Genomic DNA, 18,604 nt, shown 5'->3' with positions numbered 1-18,604 from the left:
CCTTGGTAAATTTAAGAAAATTGAAATTGTATCAAGTATCTTTTCCGACCACAATGCTATGAGACTAGATATCAATTACAGGAAAAGAGCTGTAAAAAATACAAACACATGGAGGCTAAACAATACACTACTTAATAACGAAGTGATCACTGAAGAAATCAAAAAGGAAATTAAAAAATACCTAGAAACAAATGACAATGGAGACACGACGACCCAAAACCTATGGGATGCAGCAAAAGCAGTTCTAAGAGGAAAGTTTATAGCAATACAATCCTACCTTAAGAAACAGGAAACATCTCGAATAAACAACCTGACCTTGCACCTAAAGCAATTAGAGAAAGAAGAACAAAAACATCCCAAAGTTAGCAGAAGGAAAGAAATCATAAAAATCAGATCGGAAATAAATGAAAAAGAAATGAAGGAAACGATAGCAAAGATCGATAAAACTAACAGCTGGTTCTTTGAGAAGATAAACAAAATTGATAAACCATTAGCCAGACTCATCAAGAAAAAAGGGAGAAGACTCAAATCAATAGAATTAGAAATGAAAAAGGAGAAGTAACAACTGACACTGCAGAAATACAAAAGATCATGAGAGATTACTATAAGCAACTCTATGCCAATAAAATGGACAACCTGGAAGAAATGGACAAATTCTTAGAAATGCACAACCTGCCAAGACTGAATCAGGAAGAAATAGAAAATATGAACAGACCAATCACAAGCACTGAAATTGAAACTGTGATAAAAAATCTTCCAACAAACACAAGCCCAGGACCAGATGGCTTCACAGGCGAATTCTATCAAACATTTAGAGAAGAGCTAACACCTATCCTTCTCAAACTCTTCCAAAATATAGCAGAGGGAGGAACACTCCCAAACTCATTCTACGAGGCCACCATCACCTTGATACCAAAACCAGACAAGGATGTCACAAAGAAAGAAAACTACAGGCCAATATCACTGATGAACATAGACGCAAAAATCCTCAACAAAATACTAGCAAACAGAATCCAACAGCACATTAAAAGGATCATACACCATGATCAAGTAGGGTTTATCCCAGGAATGCAAGGATTCTTCAATATACGCAAATCAATCAACGTGATACACCATATTAACAAATTGAAGGAGAAAAACCATATGATCATCTCAATAGATGCAGAGAAAGCTTTTGACAAAATTCAACACCCATTTATGATAAAAACCCTGCAGAAAGTAGGCATAGAGGGAACTTTCCTCAACATCATAAAGGCCATATATGACAAACCCACAGCCAGCATCGTCCTCAATGGTGAAAAACTGAAACCATTTCCACTAAGATCAGGAACAAGACAAGGTTGCCCACTCTCACCACTCTTATTCAACCTAGTTTTGGAAGTTTTAGCCACAGCAATCAGAGAAGAAAAGGAAATAAAAGGAATCCAAACTGGAAAAGAAGAAGTAAAGCTGTCACTGTTTGCAGATGACATGATACTATACATAGAGAATCCTAAAGATGCTACCAGAAAACTACTAGAGCTAATCAATGAATTTGGTAAAGTAGCAGGATACAAAATTAATGCACAGAAATCTCTGGCATTCCTATATACTAATGATGAAAACTCTGAAAGTGAAATCAAGGAAACACTCCCATTTACCATTGCAACAAAAAGAATAAAATATCTAGGAATAAACCCACCTAAGGAGACAAAAGACCTGTATGCAGAAAATTATAAGACACTGATGAAAGAAATTAAAGATGATACAAATAGATGGAGAGATGTACCATGTTCTTGGATTGGAAGAATCAACATTGTGAAAATGACTCTACTACCCAAAGCAATCTACAGATTCAATGCAATCCCTATCAAACTACCACTGGCATTTTTCACAGAACTAGAACAAAAAATTTCACAATTTGTATGGAAACACAAAAGACCCCAAATAGCCAAAGCAATCTTGAGAACAAAAAATGGAGCTGGAGGAATCAGGCTCCCTGACTTCAGACTATACTACCAAGCTACAGTAATGAAGACAGTGTGGTACTGGCACAAAACAGAAAGATAGATCAGTGGAACAGGATAGAAAGCCCGGAGATAAACCCACGCACATATGGTCACCTTATCTTTGATAAAGGAGGCAGGAATGTACAGTGGAGAAAGGACTGCCTCTTCAATAAGTGGTGCTGGGAAAACTGGACAGGGACATGTAAAAGTATGAGATTAGATCACTCCCTAACACCATACACAAAAATAAGCTCAAAATGGATTAAAGACCTAAATGTAAGGCCAGACACTATCAAACTCTTAGAGGAAAACATAGGCAGAACACTCTATGACATAAATCACAGCAGGATCCTTTTTGACCCACCTAGAGAAATGGAAATGAAGACAAAAATAAACACATGGGACCTAATGAAACTTAAAAGCTTTTGCACAGCAAAGGAAACCATAAACAAGATGAAAAGACAACCCTCAGAATGGGAGAAAATATTTGCAAATGAAGCAACTGACAAAGGATTAATCTCCAAAATTTATAAGCAGCTCATGCAGCTCAATAACAAAAAAACAAACAACCCAATCCAAAAATGGGCAGAAGACCTCAATAGACATTTCTCCACAGAAGATATACAGACTTCCAACAAACACATGAAAGGATGCTCAACATCTTTACTCATTAGAGAAATGCAAATCAAAACTACAATGGGATATCATTTCACACCAGTCAGAATGGCCATCATCAAGAAATCTAGAAACAATAAATGCTGGAGAGGGTGTGGAAAAAAGGGAACACTCTTTCACTGCTGGTGGGAATGTGAATTGGTACAGCCGCTATGGAGAACGGTATGGAGGTTCCTTAAAAAACTACAAATAGAACTACCATATGACCCAGCAATCCCACTACTGGGCATATACCCTGAGAAAACCATAATTCAAAAAGAGTCATGTACCAAAATGTTCATAGCAGCCCTATTTACAATAGCCCGGAGATGGAAACAACCTAAGTGTCCATCATCGGATGAATGGATAAAGAAGATGTGGCACATATATACAATGGAATATTACTCAGCCATAAAAAGAAATGAAATTGAGCTATTTGTAATGAGGTGGATGGACCTAGAGTCTGTCATACAGAGTGAAGTAAGTCAGAAAGAGAAGGACAAATACTGTATGCTGACACATATATATGGAATTTAAGAAAAAAAAATGTCATGAAGAACATAGTGGTAAGACAGGAATAAAGACACAGATCTACTAGAGAATGGACTTGAGGATATGGGGAGGGGGAAGGGTAAGCTGTGACAAAGCAAAAGAGCGGCATGGACATATATACACTACCAAACGTAAGGTAGATAGCTAGTGGGAAGCAGCCGCATAGCACAGGGAGATCAACTCGGTGCTTTGTGACCGCCTGGAGGGGTGGGATAGGGAGGGCAGGAGGGAGACGCAAAAGGGAGGGGATATGGGAACATATGTATATGTATAACTGATTAAATTTGTTAAATAAAAAAGAGAAAAACAAAAAAACAAAAGGGGCCGAGAGGGTCAGGGAGAGGGACTAAAATAAATTAGTTTAGAAAGCCCGTAAAAAAACAAAAAGAAAAAAGAAAAACCAAATAACTCAATCGAAAAATGGGCAGAAGACCTAAACAGTAATTTCTCCAAAGACACACAGATGGCCAATAGGCACATGAAAAGATGTTTATCATCACTAATTATTAGAGAAAGGCAAATCAAAGCTACAATGAGGTGCCACGTCACACTAGTCAGAATGGCCATCATTTAAATGCCTACAAATAACAAATGCTGTAGAGGGTGTGGAGAAAAGGGGACCCTCCTACTGTGTTGGTGGGAATGTAAATTGCTCCAGCCACTATGGAAAACAGTATGGAGGTTCCTCAAAAAACTAAAAATTGCGTTTCATATGATCCAGCAATCCCACTCCTGAGCATATATCTGGACAAAATTATTATATAATTTATCCAGATAAAATTATATGGCACTATTTACAATAGCCAAGGCATGGAAACAACCTAAATGTCCATCAACAGATGAGTGGATAAAGAAGATGTGGTATATATATACAATGGAATACTACTCAGCCATAAAAAGAATGGAATAATGCCATTTGCAGCAACATGGATGGACCCAGAGATTATCATACTAAGTGAAATAATCAGAAAGAAGAAAGACAAATACCACATTATATTACTTATATGTGGAATCTAAAATATGACACAAATGAACATATCTATGAAACAGAAACAGATTTACAGATATAGAGAACAGACTTGTGGTTGCCAAGGAGGGTGGGAGTGGGAGAGGGATGGATTGGGAGTTTGGGATTAGCAGATGAAAACTATTACATATAGAATCAATAAACAATAAAATCCTACTGTAAAGCACAGGGAACTATATTCAGTATCCTGTAATAAACCATAATGGAAAAGGGTTTTTGAAATGCGATATGTCTTCATGTGGGTCTCCTTGGGTTCATTTTGTTTGGGATTTTCTTCAGGTTCAGGAAATTTTCAGCCATAATTTCACCAAATACATTTTCAACCCTTTCCTCTCTCTTCTCCTTCGGGGACCCCTATAATGCAAATGTTAGTATGCTTGATGTTGTCTCAGAGGTCTCTTAAACTATCTTTATTTTTTTAATTTGTTTTTCTATTTGGTGCTCTGATTGGGTGATATTCATTTTTCTATCTTCCAGATTACTTATTCATTCTTCTCTATCACCTAGTCTGCTGTTAATTCCTTTTAGTGTATTTTTTATTTCAGTTATTTCATTCTTCAGTTCTGACTGGTTCTTTTTTTTATATTTTCTAGTTCTTTGTTAAAAGTCTCACTGTGTTCATCTATTCTTTTCCCATTTTGTTTTAGCATTTTTATTACTATTGCTTCAGCATTTTTATCTGGTAAATTATTTATCTCCATTTCATTGAGTTTTTTTCAGGGTTTTTTCCTTGTTCTTCAGTTTGAAACACAGTCCTCTGTCTTTTTATTTTGTTTAACTTTATCTGTCTCTATGAAACTAGGCGAAACAGTTACCTATCCTGGTCTTAAAGGGATGTCCTTGGGTGGGAGCATTACTATGCAGTCTGCTTGTGCCCAGTGGCTTTTGTGAGATAGTTGGATCTGAAGTGAGCATGGGTCACATCTACCCCCAGGGTTTGCTGGCAACCACCACCTTGGTGGGAGGTAGGGGTGGAGGTGGAGGGGTAGAGCCAGAGCCAGATGTGAGCTGGGGTTTCTCCTGTGCCCAATGGCAGTCACCACCATATCAGGGGCAGGGGCAGGGCCCAAGGGTTTGGAGCAGAAGCCCTGAGGGAGCTGGGTTTCTTCCCGTGTGTGATGGCAGTCTCTACCTTGGTTGGGGTACTGGAAAGGGCCTGAGGGCTTGACACTGCATATCAATGCTGGGTCACTTTATTCCCCATTGTGCACACTTTGGTTAGAGGCTGGGTCAGGCCAGAGGGTTTGGTGCCTCACTACTGAGCTGATTTTGCTCCTGCTGGCAATGTCAGTCTCTACCCTGGAGCTAATTTAGTTCCTCCTAAAGGTGGACCGGAACATGTGTGCTGGCAAAGGCTGCCTCCACCCTTGTCCGAGGCAGGGTTGGGTCCGAGCTGGTTCTGTTTCCTCTAAGTGTACATACTCTCCTTGGTAAAGGCAGCCTTCACCCTAATGGAGAGCAGGGCCAGAGCAGGAGAGGCTATAGCAGGCACCCAATGTGGCTAGGGTACACACTGGGGCTGCCCTGGCAAGCTGGCCAGAGCCCTGGCAGTTTTCAATCTGCTTCTTCAATGCTGTGCCTGGGAGTAAGTAAGCATGTGCAGTGCTTTTCAAGAGTGTTATCTTGGTTTCTTTCAGCTCTCTAGTAAGTCCCACTGGTTTTCAAAGAGGATTCATCTTCCCGGTGTTGGACCCTTGTGCTGGGGTACCTCAAAATCCTTGCTCCCCAGGGAAGATCCCTCAGCCCATGATGTCCCCCTCCTCTTCTGTTTCCCTGTTAAGGGTTGGGTCCTGACCTGATAGCTTCTCCTCCCTTCCTAACCAACTTCATGGGGATCTTTCTTTACAGTGTTGGTTGTAGAAGAGCCTTTCTACCAGTCTCCAAGTTGTTTTCAGTAAGAGTTGTTCCACGTGTAATTGTATTTCTGATGTGTTCACAGGGGAGGTGAATGTAGCATCCTCCTATTCCACCATCTTAATCTCCCTCTCTATGTTTAACTAATTGAAAACTCACCAAACTGCTGTTAACAGTGACTGCACCATTATACACCAGCAATATATAAGTGTTCCAATTCCTGGGACTTCCCTGGTGGTCGAGTGGGTAAAACTACATGCTCCCAATGCAAGGGGCCCAGGTTTGATCCCTGGTCAGGGAACTAGATCCCACATGCATGTGGCAACAAAGAAGCCCACATGCCAGAACTAAAGATCCCGCATGATGCAACAAAGATCCTGAGTATCACAACTAAGACCTGGCGCAGCCAAAATAAATAAATAAATAATTTTTAAAAAGAGTTCCAATTCCTCTGCAACCTTGCCTACACCTGTTTTCCATTTCAGTAGTAGTAATAGTAGTAACATCCTAGTGGGTGTTAAGTGGTATCTCATTGTGGTTTTGATTTGCAATTCCCTAGTGACTAGTGATATTGACCATCCTATCATGTGCTTGTGCCTACTTGTATATCTACCTTGGGAAAGTGCCTATTCAAGTCTTTTACCCATTTTTAAATTGGGTTATTTGGTTTGGAGTAGTACAAATTTTTTATATATTCTGAATACTTAAACCTTATCAGATATATGATTTGCAATTTTTTTCACATTCTATGCATTGTTTTTCACTCTTTTGGTAGTGTATTTTGACATAAAACTTTGTGTACAAAGTTTTTAATTTTGGTAAACTCTGATTTCTCTATATTTTCTTTGGATGCTTGTGCTCCTAATGTCATATCTAAAAATTGTTGCCAAATCTAAGGGGATTGAAGATGTTTTCTTCTAAGAGTTTTATAGCTTTAGTGCTCATACTTAGGTTTTTTAAATCTACTTGGGGTTAATTTTTTAATATGATGTGAAATAGGGATCCAAGTTTATTCTTTTTCATGTGGTGATCCATTTGTCCCAGAACAACTTGTTGAAGAGACTTTTCTTACATACAGTGAATGGTCTTTGCACTTTTGTTGAAAATCAATGGGCCATGGGAGAATGGTTTTATTTCTGGACTCTCAATTCTTTTCCATTGGTCTACATGTTTATTCTTTGGCCAGTTCCAAACTGTTTCAAGTACTGTAAACCTGTAGAAAGTTTTAAAATTGGGAATGTCAGTTCTCCAACTTTATTCCTTTTTCTCAATATTGTTTCGATTATTTGGGGTCCCTTGCAATTCCATATGAATTTGAGGTTTTTACATTTCTGTAAAAAAAAAAAAAGAGGCTACTGGAATTTTGATAGAGATTACATTAAATATACAGATGTCTTTGAAGAGTATTGTCATTTTAACAATTATTACGTCTCTTATACACGAATACAGAATGTCTCTCCATTTATTTAGATCTTCTTTAATTTCTTTGAGCAGTTTTACAGTTTTCAGTATACAAGTCTTGCAACTCCTTGATTAAGTTTATTCCTCAATATTATATTCTTTTTGATGTTATTGTAAATAAAATTGTTTTCTTAGTTTTCCTTTAAGATTGTTCTTTGCTAGTGCATAGAGATACAATTCATTTTTGCATGTTGATTTTGTATTGTGCAACTTTGCTGAATTTGTTTATTAGCCCTAATTTTACTGGTGGGGGAGTACTACATTTAGGATTTTCTACATATAAGAAGATCATGTCATATGTGAACAGAGATAGTTTTATATCTTCCTCTCCAATGTGGACATCTTTCATTTCTTTTACTTGTTTAATTGCCCTGGCTAGAACTTCTGGTATAATGTTGAAATTCCAAAACATAGAAGTAGCAAAAGTGGACATTCTTGTCTTGTTCCTGATCCTAGGGATAAAGCTTCCAGTTTTCATCACTAAATATGATATTAGCTGTGGGGGAGGGGTTATAAATTCCCTTTATTATGTTGAGGACTTCCATTCCTAGGTTGTTGAGTGTTCTTATCATGAAAGAGTGTAGATTTTGTCACATACTTTTTCTATATCAATTCAGATGATCATGTGGGCTTTTTTTCCTTCAGTCTACTCAAATGATGAATTACATTGATTGATTTTCATGTATTGAACTAACCTTGCATTCCTAGGATAAATCCCACTTGAACATGGTGTATCATTCTTTTAACGTGCTACTGGATTCAGTTTGATAGTATTTTGATGGAGATTTTTACATCTATATCCATAAAGAATGTTGATCTGTATTTTTCTTTATTTGTGATGTCTGTGTCTGGTTTTGATATCAGGGTAATGCTGTCCTCATAGAATGAGTTGGTAAGTGCTTCCTTCTTTTCTGTTTATTGAAAAAAAAAATTGAGAAACATTGGCATTAATTCTCCTTTAAATGTTTAGTAGAATTCACCAATGAAGCCATTTGGCCCTGGACTCCTATTTGTTGAGAGGTTTTATATTACTGATTCAATCTTTTTACTTATTACATATGTTCAGATCTTCTGTTTCTTCTTGAATCAGTTTTGGTAATGTGTGTGTTTCTAAGGGTTTATCAATTTCATGTATGTTATCCAATTTGTTGGTATACCATTGTTCATAGTATTCAATAAATAATAATACTTTTTATTTCTGTAAGTTTGGTAATACTGTCCCTTTCATTCCTGACTTTAGTAACTTGAGTTTTCTCTCTCTTATTTTTTAGTCAACTGGCTAATTTTATTGATCTTTTTAAAAAAATACCTTTTGGTTTTACTGACTCTATTGTTTTCCTATTTTTTATTTATCTCCACTCTAATCTTTATAATTTCCTTCTTCGGTTAGCTTTGGGTTTAGTTTGCTCTTCTTGTCTTGTTCCTTCAGATGTACATTTAGGTTATTGATTTGAGATTTTCTTCTTTTTAAACATAGGGTTTTACAGCTATAAATTTGCCTCTGAGCACTGTTTCCATTTTCTGTAAGTTTTGGTATCTTATGTTTTTATTTTTATTCATCTCAATGTATTTTATAACTACCCTTGTGATTTCTTTTCTGTCCCATTATTAGTTTTAAAAAATGATGTTTAATTTCCACATATCTTTGAATTCTCTAGTTTCATTCAGTGATGGTGGTCAGAGAAGATACTTCATATGATTTCAGTATTTTTAAATATTGAGACTTGTTTTGTGGCCTAACACATAGTCTGTCCTGGAGAATGTCCCATGTACACTCAACAAAAAATGTGTATTCTGCTTTTTGGGGGTGGAGTGTTCTGTATTTCTGCTAGGTCTAGTTGGTGTATAGTATTGTTCAAGTCTTCTATTTCCTTATTGGTTATCTGTCTAGTTGTTGTATTCATTATTGAAAGTGGGTTATTGAAGTTTCCAGCTATTATTGTAGAACTGCCTATTTCTCCTTTCAATTCTGTCAAATTGTGTATATGTTTATAATAATTATATCCTGCATATGTTATATCCCACATACTGACTTTGTTCTCAAAACTTAGACATTTTTATTTGCATTGGAGGTAACCTATTTCCTATTTGCCAAAATCTGTTCACTTTCAAGGTCACTTTTGGAGACTTTGCAGTCTTTCATCAACATGGCTTAAGCTGCTTCTGCTTGGACATATCTGGGGCTCCAGGTAGTCTGTCACCCTCCACAATCAGCTTGACTCCCTGCACTTCTTCCCCAATTCTCTGGACAGCCTTTCTCATCTTTCTCTTCTACCTGCCTTTCTAAAGTGCATATTTTTAACACTGAAATAGTTACTTACATGAATTTCCTGTTCAGGCTGATTCTTACCACAGATATTTCCACCACTAATACAAACATTTTATCTAATATCTTTAAACACATGAATGGAAATGTACCACATACACACAAACCAAATATTAGGTTTTCACCTAATATTTGTGGTCAATTGTGGTCATCATAAACATCATGGCTCAGAAGAAATTGTTCTTTGCTTATTTCTCATCTGAACCACAGGCAAGGTGGTTGGTTATGTTAATGCTATAATTGCTATAACTGTTCTAACATTTTAGCAATATATTATTTAATCAGTAGTCCCTAAATTGTTGTGACTATGAATAAGACTTTGTTAGTATGTTTTATTTTATTTTGATCCTGAGAGGGGTTTTTTTTAATCTCTTTTTCTCAGAAGGAAAACTAGCTCTGCTAATAACTCCATGATTACACTGTCAGATATAATAGATCCTACCACACATTCAGTGAGTGGCATGACAGATAGACATACTCTGGACTAGGGTGAGCTACAATGGGTTATTGTAGATGGTGATATCCCACCAAAAAAAATATAAATAAAAATTCTAAATCATGATTGGTGATGAACAATAAATCCATTTAAATGTATAGTTAAAACTAAATACTTGAGAGAATTATGTATAAAGAACACAAGTGTTTTAAACCTTCAAAATGTAAAAATAATATATAACCAACAAATCAGAAAGTGGGAGAAAAGGCTGTTTGAAGAAGTGTAAAGTTGGTCTTTATCTTATCTCCCTGTTGGCAGGGAGTCAACAAACACAGTGACAGTGAAAATACAGGTTTAAAGTGTACAGTTACATCATCCTTTTAATATTGTTCACAATCTTTTTTTAACTTACAGAACTCCTTTAGAAATGAGTGTCTCATCTGGTAAGGATATTTTTTTTCAATATTTAGGGGGCAATAGTCCAAACTCACTGGAATAGACACTTTCTCTACTTGACATGCTGTGCTTTTGTTTTGGTTTTTAGTTTATTGGCTGCCTTATACATCATTATGATACACCAGAAAATATTGCTTCTGCAAAGGAGCTTACTTTTTATATTTAAGCTAAATTTTTTTAGAGCAGTTTGAGATTCACAGAAAAATTAAGCAGAAAGTACAAGGAGTTCCTGTTTGCCCTCTACTCCCACACGTGCATAGCCTCCCTGATCGCAAATATCCCCAGCAGAGTGGTACATTTGTTACAATCAGTGAACCAATAATGATGCAGCATTATCACTCAAAGATCATAATTCACATTAATGTTCACTTTTGTATGTGGTAGAGACATTTTTATCTCACATTCAGCAATGACTTCTGCTTCTTTCACTAGCTTAAAATAAAGTAACAATAAGCATAATAATTTTTATGTAAAGTAATTAATTTTTATTTAAACATGCTTATATGAAATAATTTTTATAAAATAATTTCTGTCTTTCCTTCTTTTTACATATAGTCATAGAAAAGTGTTCAGCTAATGTTATCACTGGTTGTTTTGAGTGGTGGAATTTGAAGAAATTACATTTTTCTGTATTGCCTGAATGTCCTATTATAAATATGTTTCATCTCACAAAAATAAAATGTCATTTTTAAAAAGAAAAAACTAAAGAGAAAATTATACACCTTAGGGACCACTGATAAATATTTCCACAGTAAGTGTTAATGCTGATTTATAACATATTTGGCAGAATTGACTTAGAAAGCTATCTTGAAAAACAGCAGGAGACTTGAAAAAAAAAGAGAAAGATATAGTAAACAATTGATTTGGGAAGATAAGAATAAGTGGGATAAATGGAATATTTCAAATGTTTATTTAGGCTAAAAATAGAAAGTATTTACATCAAACATAACCCATACTTAAGGCAGGTTAGACCAAGTCCCATAGTGTACTCATCTGCTATGGCAGCAGTAACAAAATACCACAGACTGACTGTTTGGCCTAACCACATGGTGTTTGTCCAAAAGGCAGGTTATTAAGGTTGGAAGGTGTGTTTGTTGGTAGTCAACAAAAACTGAAGTTATGCTTGTGTTAATTTTAAAGAAAGTGACCAATAAAAATCTAAGTGATTATTTATAAAACACAACAAAAACAAAAAAGAGAGGAAGCTCTGAAGCTAAGGAATGAGTTTTAGTCTTAACTATCAGAACCTGTTATAACTCTAAAAAAAAAAGAGAGAGAGAGAGAGAGACTCACAGCCAAGAACTCAGTAATTTACAATCAATTCGGGTAAACCAAATGATACAGCTTATGAATTTTCATTATTTTTTCACACTTGATAATATTTTATAATTTTATATAATTTTCTAAAGTTATGTTTTCCAAACTTAAAACTAATTCAGTCATAAGTGATCCTAATATGTATTTCATATCAGCTAAAACAGCAATTCTCAGGCTTTTTGGTCTCAGGATTTCTTTATACCCTTAAAAATTGTTGAGAATCCCAAAGAATTTGCCTTAGAAAAATTTGGAAACACACACACACAAATACACAAATACTCCATAAGCCATTAAGGCAGTATTATCAACATATGCCATGTAACATCTAGAAAACTAATGTGCACTCATGTAAGAGAATGTAAGTGCCAAAAGCAAATAACATATTAGTATTATTATGAAAATATAAACAACCTTGAAAACCTCCTGCAAGGGTTCCTTGGACCACATTTCAACTAGAGCTAAGCTAAAACAACCTTGAAAGCTCAGATTATTCTTCTTTTATCCATTTGTGTGCCAAAAAATGTTAGGGAGGAGAAAAATGTAGAAAAAATAAAAATGTAATTTCATTTATTTAGTCCCATTATTTTTAATTTAACAATTCTAGTTGGCAAAGCAACTGTGAATAAAAAGCTCTTTACACTTTGAAAGAGAAACCTGCTTTTTTTATTATATGTTATTTTCTCCCACCAAGATCACTGCTGTACCTTGACATATCCAAAAATGCATGCATATAAGACATAAAAGCTTTTCACATAAATGGTCAGTTACCCCCAATATTTAGTTCCATCCTTGTCAATAAGAAAAAAATAGTTTAAGTGACATGTGAGGCATGTGGTATGGTGCCTGGCAGAGTAGTAAACATTCAAATAATGACAGCTATTGCTGTTTGCTGTAAGTATTGAATACTAAGACTACAGGGGTAGCATAGCAGGATCACAAATTTTGTTGCCTATGAATTTCCCATTTAAGTAAACGTACTTTGAACTCACAGTCCATTTTAATTAACTAATAGATAACTTGCATCCAGTAAACTTCCAGAAAGCAATGGATCCCACAACAGGCAGAATGCCCAGAAGGAAATAGAGACTTATGCAGACTCCAGGGGGTGGAATAACCTGGAGGCTCAAGACTTTTAAATACAAGCACAAGTAATGCCTTAAAGGTACATTCCTTATTGACAAGTCAGGTTGATCTATAGTGTATTATTGACACTAATAATGTTTTTTGCTCAGAGTAGCAAAGGAATCTGGAGAAAGGTGTTTTGCTTTTCTCTTAAAAATTTAAGAATTTCTAGTGAAATTTTGCCTAATGTTCCACAGAACTTCCTTGTAAAGGAGTCTGTAAATAAGATATCAAATGTTAGCATTCTGATCAAAATATTTTTGACCAATGTGCTATTTAAAATTATTTAAAGAGTTTTATTCTTAGAAAATGAATATTATGATATTATACAAAAGAACATCAGTATGGTATTTTGGGATATTTCCTGATATGATTCACAATATATTTTTTTAAATAATCAAAAGTTGCCTGAAAAGCTAGCCCTCCCCATCCCTACACAGTTCCTCTACTCTTTCCACCACCCCCCAAAACTGCTTTTATGACAGTCATCAGTGATCCAATGATTGATTCAAAGAACATTTAAAATTCCTATTCCACCTGACATCTTGAAGGAACGTGAAATTTTTGCTTCTTCCTCCCTCAAACTCTTCTGTTGGTTTCCATAGATTTTCTTTCCCCATGGACTGCATTCTGCCTCTTTTATTAGATTCTCTTCTTTGGCCCACTCCTAAAAATGTGGTGTTCCCCAGATTCCATCTTGTGCTTGCTTCTGTATCCAACTCAACATCCTTCCCTAAAAAAATTTGATTCATTCCCATTGGCTTATCCATTGCTTGAAAGAAGATGACTCCCAAATCTGAATCCCACTTTAACTTCCTATGTTTCAAACCTGTGTTTCCAACTCATCTGTAAAACAGATTGAATCCAAACAAATCATCTTCACTTCATTCTTTGCATTCCTTATGTAAGCAATGGCATCATCATCTACATTTACTGACATAAAATACCCAGTCATGTAACTCCTACTTAAGTCCCATATTTAATTGATATAAATCCTATTGATCCTGCAACCAAAATACCTTCCAAATATTTTATATTACCATTATTTATATCCAAGTCTAGCCCTTATTATCTATGTCCTAGACTATTAAAATAGACTGCAAACTAATCTCCTTGCCACTAACTTCTTTTAATCTTAGCCCATGAAAACCATATCATGTCATTCCCTTATTTGAGACCCCCTATTGCCTTTCTATTGCTTATTGAATAAAATATAAATTCCTTAGAATGGCATAGAAGGCTCTTCACAACTGGGCCTTAGTTTATTTTTCAAGACTTATATCTAGTCGAGAGATTAGAAACACTGGTCAAATCTAAACTGCAGATACGTGAATTTGTTTTGAGCTCATACAACAACATTTTTCAAATGAGAAAATTTTACATAAAAATCTAGATGTCAAGCTCTTTTGAGAAATTTTAAGATGTGGCAATACTGAGCCCTCATTTTCCAATGGAAATCATCTGCTGGACTGAAGTGTTAAATTACTCTTATACATTCTCACACGCTCTACATGGAATATTGCTCTCCATTTTGCCACAGTTTACCATCTAGCTCACTTAGACTCCTCTATGTTAGCTGTCTGTCTCCTAAAACTCCTTAACACCACTGACCTAGTCACCATACACTCTCCCCACACTGCATTTCTTTCAAGTGATTTCAAGTAATTTGATGATTCTAAGTCTTTGTATATTCAGTCATCTTTATTTAAAATGCCCTCAGGGCTTCCCTGGTGGTGCAGTGGTTGAGAGTCTGCCTGCCGATGCAGGGGACACAGGTTCGTGCCCCAGCCTGGGAGGATCCCACATGCCATGGAGCGGCCTGGCCCGTGAGCCATGGCTGCTGAGCCTGTACGTTCAGAGCCTGTGCTCTGCAACAGGAGAGGCCACAACAGTGAGAGGTCCATGTACCAAAAAAAAAAAAAAAAAAAAAAAAAAAAAAATGCCCTCAAACAGATGGAGAGATACACCATGTTCTTGGATTGGAAGAATCAATATTGTCAAAATGCAATCTACAGATTCAATTCAACCTCTATCAAATTACCAATAGCATTTTTCACAAAAAATTTTATAATTTGTATGGAAACACAGAAGACCCCAAATAGCCAAAGCGAACTTGAGAAAGAAAAAATGAGCTGAAAGAATCAGGCTCTGTGACTTCAGACTATACTACAAAGCTACAGTAATCAAAACAGTATGGTACTGGCACAATAACAGATCAATGCAGCAGTATAGAAAGTCCAGAGATAAACCCACACACCTATGGTCAACTAATCTATAGCAAAGGAGGGAAGAATATATAATGGAGAAAAGACACCCTCTTTGATAAGTGGTGCTGGGAAAACTAGACAGCTACATGTAAAAGAATGAAATTAAAACATTCTCTAACACCAAACACAAAAATAAATTCAGAATGGATTTAAGACCTAAATGTAAGATGGGATAGTATAAAACTCTTAGAGGAAACATAGGCAGAACATTCTCTGACATAAATTGCAAGCAGGATCTTTTTTGATACATCTCCTAGAGTAATAAAAATAAAAGCAAAAATAAACAAATGGGACCTAATTAAACTTAAAAACTTTTGCACAGCAAAGGAAACCATAAACAAAATGAAAAGACAACCCTCAGAATGGGAGAAAATATTTGCAAACAAAATGACTGACAAGAGGTTAACCTCCAGGGGCTTCCCTGGTGGCGCAGTGGTTGGGAGTCCGCCTGCCAATGCAGGGGACATGGGTTCGTGCCCCAGTCCGGGAGGATCCCACATGCCGCGGAGTGGCTGGGCCCGTGAGCTGTGCCGCTGAGCCTGTGCGTCCGGAGCCTGTGCTCCGCGGCGGGAGAGACCACGGCAGTGAGAGGCCCGCGTACCGCAAAAAAAAAAAAAAAAAAAGATTAATCTCCAAAACATACAAACAGCTCATGCAGCTCAAAAAACCAAACAACCCAATCAGAAAAATGGATGGAAGACCTAAATAGACATTTCTCCAAAGAAGACATACAGATGGCCAAGTGGCACATGAAAAGATGCTCAACATCACTAATTATCAGATAAATGAAAATCAAACCTACAATGAGGTATCACCTCACACTGGACAGAATGTCCATCATCAAAAAATCTACAAACAATAAATGCTGGAGAGGGTGTGGAGAAAAGTGAACTCTCCTACACTGTTGGTAGGAACATAAATTGGTAGAACCACTGTGGAGAACAGTATGGAGTTTCCTTTAAAACCTAAAAATAGAGCTACCATATGATCCAGCAATCCCATTCCTGGGTATATATCTGAAGAAAACCATAATTCGAAAAGATATATGTACCCCAATGTTCATTGCAGCACTATTTACAATAACCAGGTCATGGAAGCAACCTATGTGTCCATCGACAGAGGAATGGATAAACAAGATGTGGTATATATATATAGAATGGAATATTACTCAGCCATAAAAAAGAACAAAATAATGCCATTTTCAGTGACATGGTTGGACCTAGAGATTTTCATACTGAGTGAAGTAAGTCAGACAAAGACAAATATCATATGATATCACTTATATGTGGAATCTAAAAAAATGGTACAAATGAACTTATTTACAAAACAGAAATAGAGTCACAGATGTAGAAAACAAACTTATGGTTACCAAGGGAAAAAGGCGTAAGGGAAGAAATAAATTGGGAGATTGGGATTGACATATACACACTACTATATATAAAACACATAACTAATAATAACCTATATACCCCAGGGAACTCTACTCAGAACTCTGTAATGACCTATATGGGAAGAAAATCTAAAAAAGAGTGGATACATGTATATGTATAACTGATTCACTTTTCTGTACACCTGAAACTAATACAACATTGTAAATCAACTATACTCCAATAAAAACTGAAAGTGAAATAAAATGCCCTATTTTTACTTTGTCAGTCTAATTAACTTTTTAAACTCTTATCTATCCTCCAGGCCTCATTCAAATTTTATCCCTTGTATAAAGTACTCTCTAAATTCTCCCCACTCCCATTTACCATTTAAGGGTCACTGTTTCTTCTATAATTCTGTAATTCTGTTACAGCAACCAACAGGAGAATTGGCAACACAATAACTAGAAATAATAGGATAGTACCAAAACCACCATAAAGTAACATAAGGTTAACAAGGTTAAAAAGGGAAAAGAAGAAACAGAAAAATAAAATGAAAGAACTGAACTTTTAAAATGAAAAATTCAATCATTGGAATTAAATCTCAGTGGGTGGATTAAAAAGCAGATTAGACACAATTGAAAATAAAAATTGTAAAGTGGTAACATAACCTGATAATTAAAATGCATTGTCAGAATGCACTAAAAATTGATAAACAGATAAAAAAGTGGAAAATTGTTCTGAGAAAATCAACCTCAGTTCAATAATAAGACATAAAGCAAAGTAAAACATGAAAGAGGGAATAAAACAAATGGAAGACAGAATGGAAAAATTCAATGTAAGTCAATTAGAATTTCCTGAGGAGATAACCGAGTACATAAATAGGTGATGACTTGTTTGGTAAGAAGTTTTGATAATCAGATCAGTTGCTGCAAGCCTACTCACCTATGGTTAGACTCTTATTCCCATACAACTGTAAAACAAAGCAGGTCACATAAGATACATTGTTGCCTACCCAGTGGCATGTGCTCTGGACAGTCACTTTCCTGTTAATCGGAGATTCATACTCAGTGATGCAATCTCCTTCTGGGGCTCAGAAAATCTGTACTGCTGGCTTCCCTGCAAGCGCTTTGCACACTGAAGTTTTATTCTTCCCCAGAAGAAGGGTCACCTCTGGAGATGCTGTAGATGAGGACAGAAAAAAATTGTTCAAGTCTAATATTAAAAAAGCAACAAAGTTTTATCCATGAATATTTATTAAGGATCTACTTATAGTACATGTTGGTTAAGGGCATGGGCTCTGGAGTTAGATTATCTGGGTCCAAATTCTGCCACAACTGTTTCCTAACTGTGTAATCTTGAACAAGTTTCTGTGCTTATCAAATAAAAGATTGATACTAATTTGTAATGTATTAATTATGTAACAGTAGGAAACAAAAATTCTGCCAATTACTCATGACATGTTCTCTACTGTAAGATGCATCTTGTGCTAGAATATCCTCCGTTTTCTCCTCCAGATCAATTCTTCAATCTCTTCTGCCATTCTCTGGGTCCTAAGAGGCTGACTTATTGGAGGAATTGGCAGTAAATGTAGGTCAAAGGTGGGAGGAGAGTGAGGTCAGGGTATTATATCTTTCCTGTGATGGTGTCAGGGTTTGCCTATATACCACTACAATAGCCATAGTCCTCTAGGCAGCCCTCTCAAAGCCACTGCTTTCTTCAGCTTCCTTCATCGTGTAACTTCAAGCCAAGGAGTGGAATGCCTTCCAGAGGGTGC

Source organism: Mesoplodon mirus (genome assembly GCF_964341445.2).
Source record: "Mesoplodon mirus genome assembly, chromosome: 6".
In the NCBI taxonomy this organism is placed as follows: Eukaryota; Metazoa; Chordata; class Mammalia; order Artiodactyla; family Ziphiidae; genus Mesoplodon; species Mesoplodon mirus.
This window is presented reverse-complemented; position numbering follows the sequence as displayed.